Source organism: Diplotaxodon limnothrissa, linkage group LG22 (assembly GCF_057381915.1).
Source record: "Diplotaxodon limnothrissa isolate DT_005_m linkage group LG22, D_limnothrissa_male_GT1.1, whole genome shotgun sequence".
Taxonomy (NCBI): domain Eukaryota; kingdom Metazoa; phylum Chordata; class Actinopteri; order Cichliformes; family Cichlidae; genus Diplotaxodon; species Diplotaxodon limnothrissa.
Window position 1 is genome coordinate 29370282 of NC_140616.1, and position 8632 is coordinate 29378913.

At 39.1% G+C, this 8632-nt stretch overlaps 1 long non-coding RNA gene across 1 annotated transcript; it reads right to left on the reverse strand.

The window, feature by feature from the left end:
- Nucleotides 1-4338: 4338 nt before the first annotated feature.
- LOC146610118 (uncharacterized) lies at nt 4339-7125 on the reverse strand. Its single transcript, XR_014905075.1, has 9 exons — nt 7100-7125; nt 6977-7024; nt 6813-6896; nt 6638-6703; nt 5510-5570; nt 5362-5412; nt 5228-5272; nt 4901-5009; nt 4339-4781 (listed from the first exon to the last, which is right to left on the reverse strand). It is a non-coding gene; the product is annotated as an uncharacterized LOC146610118 (long non-coding RNA).
- Between the last annotated feature and the right edge of the window lie 1507 nt (nt 7126-8632).

Genomic DNA, 8632 nt, shown 5'->3' on the forward strand with positions numbered 1-8632 from the left:
CTCCACAGTAACCGGATACACGTGACCTCCACACTAACCGGAAACACGTGACCTCCACAGTAACCGGAAACACGTGACCTCCACAGTAACCTGAAACATGTAACTTCAGTTAAATCGACTTTGACAGCGAAAACTAAATTGCGTTTTTGTTACTATTGATGCTGCTGAGAAATAAAAATGGTTTTAAGTGAGGGGTTTTTAACACTCTGGGTTTGTTCAAAAAAATTCACCATCCCCTAAATTGTTCATGGCCAAAAGTGTACAGTGGTCCCTCGCTATAACGCGGCGCACCTTCCGCGGCACTTGCTGTTTCGCTGATTTATTTATTTTTTTACAGTACATCGTGTTGTGCGTTCTGATTGCTGTAGACCATTGTCAATCAATCTAGTCCAGTGTCTCCTGTACAGGAGTGGTCCCTAATAGGCCCACGGACCGGGTCCTTTGGTACCGTTCCGTGACAGTTGATCCTCCGGTGTGAAATGTATGGTTGTAGTTGTGTGTCTTATTTTGAAAGAACTATTTACGCGTTACCATAGCGACCAGAGAGCATTAAGAAGCAGAGAGGAGGATCTCACTGTCATTGTTGTTGGCACACAGCTCAAGTCACATTTATTATTATATTTACAAAATACCACAGTTTCTTTTTTTTAATTCTTTTGTTGTATTTATCCGCGACACCTTAAAGGTCGTTCCCTGAAAATATTGTCTGACATTAAAGTGGTCTGTGGTGCAAAAAAGGTTGGGGACTCCTGCTGTACAGTACAGAATGCGTTTAGCTTGTCGAATTTACATAAATCTTCGATCGCTAGCAGTGTAACTCTGAAGTGCTGTACTGTATGTTTGTAAGTTTTCTCCCAAACAAACACAACAATGCCGACGAAACGTTTTGCACCCTCAAATGCACCTTTTGGTTTCATTCCATAATACTGGACTCATGTTTCTACGAAGGTTTGAACTCTAAGAGTGTTTAAACAAAAGAGAAAAGTGTGAAAATGTTCATGCCTGTCTGAGAAAAGTGTATAAAGCATGTAGTGAGGGGTTTTACAGTCTTAACATCTATAATAATTGTAAAAAATAAAGTTGGCTACTTCATGGATTTCACCTACCGCGAGTTATTTATAGAACGTAACACCAGCGATAAACGAGGGACTGCTGTATTATTAATAGTAGTGTCTGGGACATCTAATTGATTAACATCAACATTGATTATTATGCACTATTATTTTTGTTCAAGGAAAGCAAAAAATATAAAACTCTCTCTCAGCTTGTTTGTTGCCAAAAATGGCCACTTTTTGTGTATGTTCACAAAATGCTATAAAATGTATATTTCTTAAAACATTTATCTACTTTTACCGACGTGACTCTTTAAGTCATACAGAATAGATATCACAGCCTTAAACAGGCTGGCTTCACAACTCCAACAGAGTGACTCTAGGAGCCTGTGGCAGGGACTAAGGACAATAACGGACTATAAAGCACCAACAACCGGTATGACGAACGCGGCCGTGACTCTGGCAGACGAGCTGAACACTTTCTATGCTCGCTTCGAGGCTGCAGCTAAGGACTCCAACAATCCTAGTGCTAGCGGCGCTAACGGCTGCAGACAGGAAGATACTGCCAGCACCGGAAACGTGCTCGTCATCTCCGAGCATGAAGTAAGGAGAGCCTTCAAAAGAGTGAACACCAGGAAAGCAGCAGGACCAGACGGCATCCCAGGTCGTATCCTAAGAGACTGCGCATACCAGCTAGCTCCTGTGTTCACTGACATATTCAACATCTCTTTATCTCAGTCGGTGATCCCCACATGCTTCAAAGAGTCCATCATTGTTCCTGTCCCGAAGAAACCCCACCCTGCTTCTCTCAATGACTATCGCCCTGTAGCCCTCACCTCAGTAGTGATGAAGTGCTTTGAACGCCTGGTCAGAGACTTCATCATTTCTTCACTACCAGACACACTGGACCCACTACAGTTCGCTTACCGTCCAAATCGTTCCACAGACGATGCCATCTCTCATCTCCTCCACACATCACTCACTCACTTGGACACTAGAAGGGGGAATTATGTTAAAATGCTCTTCATAGACTACAGATCTGCATTTAACACCATAATTCCACCATAATTCAGACGCTTGAGAGACTTCTAACTGCCCTCCAAGGTGCTCAGGAACTTTTACTCGTGCACCATAGAGAGCATCCTGGCGGGAAACATCTTAACCTGGTTCGGGAACAGCACCATGCAGGACAGACGAGCTCTACAGAGGGTTGTGCGATCAGCTGAGCGCACCATCCCGAGCTCCCTGACCTGCACTCAATCTACAGCAGGCGGTGCTGGACCAAGGCCAGGAAGATCGTGAAGGACCTCAGCCATCCCAACAACAGACTGTTCTCTCTGTTGAGGTCAGGAAAGCGATTCCGCTCCCTGAAAACCAACACAGAGAGACTGAGGAGGAGCTTCTTCCCGCAGGCGATACGGTCTCTCAATCACACCACCACACAGTACTGACCCACACATATAGTTCTTACACACACACTGGACATTCTGGACATTGTTTTCACTTCATCACTTAAATCACTTTAAGCATATTTGCACTGCACAAGACATAATGTGGATTGCACAACACTGGTCACTATATTCTTCATTTCCAGTTAATATTTGTACAGCTGCTGTTATTGTGTATATATTTATTTATATTTCTTCATACATTCTTATATAGTTCTATATTGTGTATTTTGTTGTACAGTTATTTTATTTTCAACTTTAATTTATATATTTTATCTTTTTCTTTCCCAGTTAAATTCACCCTTCATTCTAATTTGTGTTGTACAGTTATTTCCTTTTTAACCTTAATTTATATTTTATTCCTTCCTAGTTAAATTTACCCTTTTTAATTTTTCATATTTATTTCCTATCTTATTCATAGCCTTTTCCCTTTTTGTTTTCTTTAGGTCACGAGCAGTTGTCTAAGCATTTCACTACATATCGTACTGTGTATGACTGTGTACGTGACAAATAAAATTTGAATTTGAATTTGAATTTTCTGCTAAATGGGTCAAAATGGGCAGAAGTACATTTATTTTTAGGTCCATTCTGCTGCTGATACATACAAACCGGATTGCAAAAAGGTTGGGACACTAAACAAATTGTGAATAAAAACTGAATGCAATGGTGTGGAGACGGCAAATGTCAATATTTTATTCAGAATAGAACGTAGATGACAGATCAAAAATGTAATCCGAGAAAATGTATCATTTCAAAGGAAAAATATGTTGATTCAAAATTACACGATGTCAACAAATCCCAAAAAAGTTGGGACAAGTAGCAATAATAGGCTGGAAAAAGTAAATTTGAGCATAACGAAGAGCTGGAAGACCAATTAACACTGATTAGGTTAATTGGCAACATGATTGGGTTAAATAGCACCAGTCCTTTTCATCAAAATCAAAATTGTATCTAAATTTTTTACTCTTTATAGCCAGTTAGGTTATATATTACCATTAACTTTTCAGATAAAACGGTGATAAAGTCCTAATGTTTCATTAAACTTCCTTTTTTCCCCATCTGAGCATCGGGGAAAAGGCTGTCTTGCAATTGTTGAGATCACTAGTGTGTGCCCCATTTCTTCCAGGATCACTCTCTTTATAGGTTTTAGTGGACTCCTAGTACTGCGAAGTGGTTTCATGGTACAAAGGGATTGTATTCCAAGATCTGGGAGACTGTAGAAATGAGCAGTGATGCCCTTCCTACCATCTTTCCAGAAAAATAAGTGATCTGGAAGCTGTTAGGCTTACTTACAGCAGCAGCACTTTCTGCACCTGCATAAACTCCAGGACACATTTACTAATGGTGTTTGTTGCTGTATGTGCTGCAGCTTTGAAGTTTTTAATAATATATATTTTGTTAATATTTTGGCTATGGTGTCTTGTTATGAAATGTACAAGAGTAAAAGTGTTTTTAGCATGTGCTTCAAAGCTAAGTTTGACTGGGAAACTCAAAGCTCAATAGTCTGTATCAACAGAAATTCACTGCAGCCTATGTAATATTTCATGCGTCATAATTTATTCTACTCTATCTTGCAAATACATATTTGTGTGGCAATGTCATGCACAACACACACAACTATTAGATCCTTAAGATCAAACCCATGTCATTCTTTTGGTCCACTGCAGTGCAGTAGTCAAAAAAAAAAAGAATAAGTGAAGTGTCCACAAATGGCCAGGATAGAGCCCAGAGTGTTAATGTTTAAAATGTATAAAAATATTATTGATTACAATTCTTTACTGTTAATATCAACAATAAGCTTTTTATTTTGAAATTACAAGTTTAAAAAAAATGCTGTTACATTTATATTTAATGCTGTTACACTGTAATCCTTTATTATAAGTATGGACATAGAATCAAGTGAACGACATTTTGAAATAAATTTAATTGGAATTTTGTACTATGCAAAAACAAAACAAAAAACAACAACAACGACATATTAAACAAACAAACACAGCCAGTGCCTACATTTGTCCATTACATGTCAAACATAGCACTGACCCTTAGTCCCTGCTCATCAGCACATGCTTTCAAAAAGAGCTCCATGTCCTCTGCAAACTGAAAAACAAAGAGGAACAAGTCCTCCAGTGTCTTCTTCCTCTGACATGTCTCTTAAGACCCTCTGCTGGTCCCCTTGATTTAAGGACAGATATTTTGGCATTGTTCCATGTCCACGGAAAAGTGCCCTATTTTGGACAACCCACTGCACAGCAGGATGCAGATCTTCAACAACTGCTGGCTCCTGTGTCAGGCAAATGGGGATAAAAACATAGTTATTTCTCTGTTGCAGAACAGTTTTTTAACAGTCATTCAAATGTCACTAAACATGTAATTACACTACTGTTTAAAGTGAATACTGACCTGACTGACTTCCTGGAACTTGCGCTTTTTCAGTCTGAAAATGGGCACGTGTTGTCCTTCAAGCACAGCTTTGGCTTCCTCTCTCCAGTGTGCAAATAGCTTGCCAGAGCTTAACAGAAAATGTTGATATTGTTAAGGTGTGTAAACTTTGACACAACATATAACGGAAGTCAAAATATAAATACAACATACAATACAATACAACAGCAAGCACCACCATTTACGCAAGTAGGGCATGTCTGACTGTAAAATATTAATATGAAACATATTTAACAACTTTCAAAAGATTCAAGACTCCATTGCTGTGAAAGTAAATAGAATACTTACTATAGTATAGTCAAATGAAGCATCCTGTGCCACGTACAGAGCAGACTATTTGGAAGAAAAAATAAAAATGTCATTTTTTTTAGAAGCTTAAATTAGCTTCTGTATGAATCTCAAGAAGAGAAAAGAAAAATTACCATCAGCATGAAGATCCCACAGTCAACTCCATAGTCTTGGCTTGGAAAACCCTGTATTACATTGAAAATAAAGGCTCGTTAATAAAATCCCTTAAAAGAAGACTAGTGTAATTCATATTATTCACCATACACTTAAACTAGCACATACCTTCAAGTCAAAGCTCTTTTTTTCTGACCACTGCCCGGGAATGATCTTCACTGCAAGATACCTTTTTTTTTTTAAAGACAGTTACATTCACAAGTTAACAGATGTCATGATGATGGGTGTGAAATGTTTATTGCCAATAGCACCAACTGTAACTACAGGCCTTAGGAACACGACCTCAATAAAACAGCATAACAAAATGAAAAAGTACAGTCACATGCTCACAGTTGGTCAAAATAAAGCATTTACAGCTTTAAGTTAAGGTTTGCATATTTCATAAACTAATTTTTAATGGTGTTTTATGTTAAACTAAAACATTGGAAGACCCTATTTATGTCTGAAACTCATCTAAAGACAGCATCACTGACTTGATCATAATGTGAAGATGAGAAATAGAATAAAATGTTGAATCATCATGCTGATATATCCATCCATCCATCCATTCGCTTCCGCTTATCCTTTTCAGGGTCGCGGGGGGCGCCGGAGCCTATCCCAGCTGTCATAGGGCAACAGACTGGACAGGTCGCCAGTCTGTCGCAGGGCCAACACACAGGGACAGACAACCATTCGCACTCACATTCATTCACACAGTTACACCTAGTGGCAATTTGGATTATCCAATTAACCTATCCCCACAAGCTGCATGTCTTTGGGTGGTGGGAGGAAGCCGGAGTACCCGGAGGGAACCCACGCAAACACGGGGAGAACATGCAAACTCCACACAGAAACTTGCTGATATAGTTTATAAAAAAAGCATGTGAGTGTACTGTATGTGTGAACACTCAAGATCAGCAGAACATGATCTGGGATGCACTTAACCTGGAACACTGAACAGGTTCCTGAAAACTCCGGAACAAACCAAAAATGCTTATAAAAATGTGACCTCAAAAGTGAAACATATTGTTGGTCACCAAATCCTGCCTTGGTGTATAATGGGTCAAGAAAGAGGATTTCTCTTTTAGGTGGCTTCAGTACCTAAAAGACAGTTAGCCATGACTTCAAACCTGAAAACAATGTCATTGCAAGCGATCACAATCAAAGACTTTTGAAACTGCGTCATAAAAGCTTGAATACATCTCAGACACATAGCAAAATTCTAACAGTTTGTATGTGTCAAAAAACAAGACTTACACACAACTGGAAATGACCAGGTGTCCAGAGAGGGAGAACTATGATGTGCATCCTCTGAGCATCAGTCTGAAACAGAATTGTATTTTTAAGTATCCTGTATATGAACTCTCACCAAAGTTATAAAAAAAAATCATTTTGATTACTTGCTTGTTTCTTTAAAGGACGGTACACTTACAGGAAAGGACTGCAATGGATCACAGCCATAGGGTGCAAGCCAAGTCCGGGTGACATACAGATTTTCTATGTAAATGCTTATCCCCTAGAATGTAAAAAAAAAACATTTAAAACAACAACTCTTTAAATTAAAGCTTGACAATCATCATATACAAGATACAGTACCTTTGACTAAACAATTTTAGTGATAAGCTCAAAACAGCCATTTCCAATCTGAAACAGAAAAAATCATGAAAAAAAATGAATTTACACTTTATTATTTCATATTCATAGAAAAAAAATACTTACAGTGAATTCCATTTGTTTGTTTAAACCCAGTGTCCAAAAATCTGCCCACGTGAGGCATCCAGAAGACGTTTCAACATACAGCTCATCTTTGGGTCTGCTGATGTCCAGTTGAGCTAAAAAAAAACAGGTGGTGTCATAGACTGTGGATGACAAAATCAGATAAGCACTAAAAGTTGCACTTTGCGACATCTGAAAACTTTAACATACAAGCTGTTGTTGACCAGGGTGCGGTACAAAACACCATGATGAACGGCTGGCCAAAATGTTCTCAGGCTTTGTCAGAGCTTCGCACGGTGGTCCACACAGGTCAGGAAAAGTTGCATCTGTTGACCTTCTATTGGCTTTCTTGTTGTCAACTCTTTCCTGAGGTTCTATAGGGATTTTAACAGGTTTCAGACAAAACACTACATAGAATGCATATTAAATGCATACAAATGCAAGAAAAATAACCACTATCTATAGAAGGAAATTCATTTGAAACAGCATGTAACAAATTCGTTTATGAGCCATCAACTACAACAAGATAATGAATGCAAGATTATTATTTCACCTATATATGACAATCACTATTCAAAATAAGAAATTTTACCAGTGTCACCAGACATTGAAGGTGCTGGGTTCAACACCGTTTCTGTGATTTCTCTGGGTTTATTGCACACCTGTGGGGCTAGGTACACAAAGAAAAGAATATACACACACAGATAGGAACAAATCTAACATGTAAACAATGGTAGCGTTCTGGTCATGAGACAATGCATGTACTTACCTACGACAGCTTGACCCAGTGCCGACAATGAGATATTGATTTGTGTGTTTCTCTGCCATGGAGCACGATGAAAAAACATTAAAATAAGAAGGAATGTTGTTGTAACGCAAAAAAAGTGGCAATATGATCTGTCATGGTCCTGGGCCATGTTGGCCCAGTGTTCTTAGTTTTCTTGTATGTTTGTATTTTGTTCCCTATTTAGGCCATGTTTCCTGAGTTGCCCTGTTGTGTTGTTCCCTAAGTGTTTTCCCTTCGTGGCTTTTACCCCCTGTGTGCCCCTCTGTGTATTTATGAGCCCTTGTCTCTCTTTGTGTTTTATTCTATGTTTTCCCCAGCCCGTTATGTCTGTGTTCTCCCCGTGCTCTCTCTCCTCCTGTCTGAACCTCTGTACTTCCTGTTTTACTTTGCCCGTCTCCCGTTAGTGTTGTGTTCACTCCTGCCATGTCTTGTTATGATTATCAGTGTCACCTGTGTTCCCCGTGTGCTCCCACTTCCCTCGTTAACCCTCTGTGTATTTATGTCTGTGTCGCGTTCTCCCTCATAGCTGCGTGGATTTCCCTGTGTCTCTCTGCAAGTGTTAGTTATTGTTCCCGGTTTAAGTTTTGTATTTCTTGTGATCTGCCTTCCAGCATTAAAGCTGTGATTTTGAGTTTATCCCCTGAGTCCGTGAGTTTGCATTTTGGGTCCTCATCCTGCCTGCCACACAGCTATAATGACATGATCATTGTAAGAAAACTAGAATTATCCTAGATATATGAAATCACTAA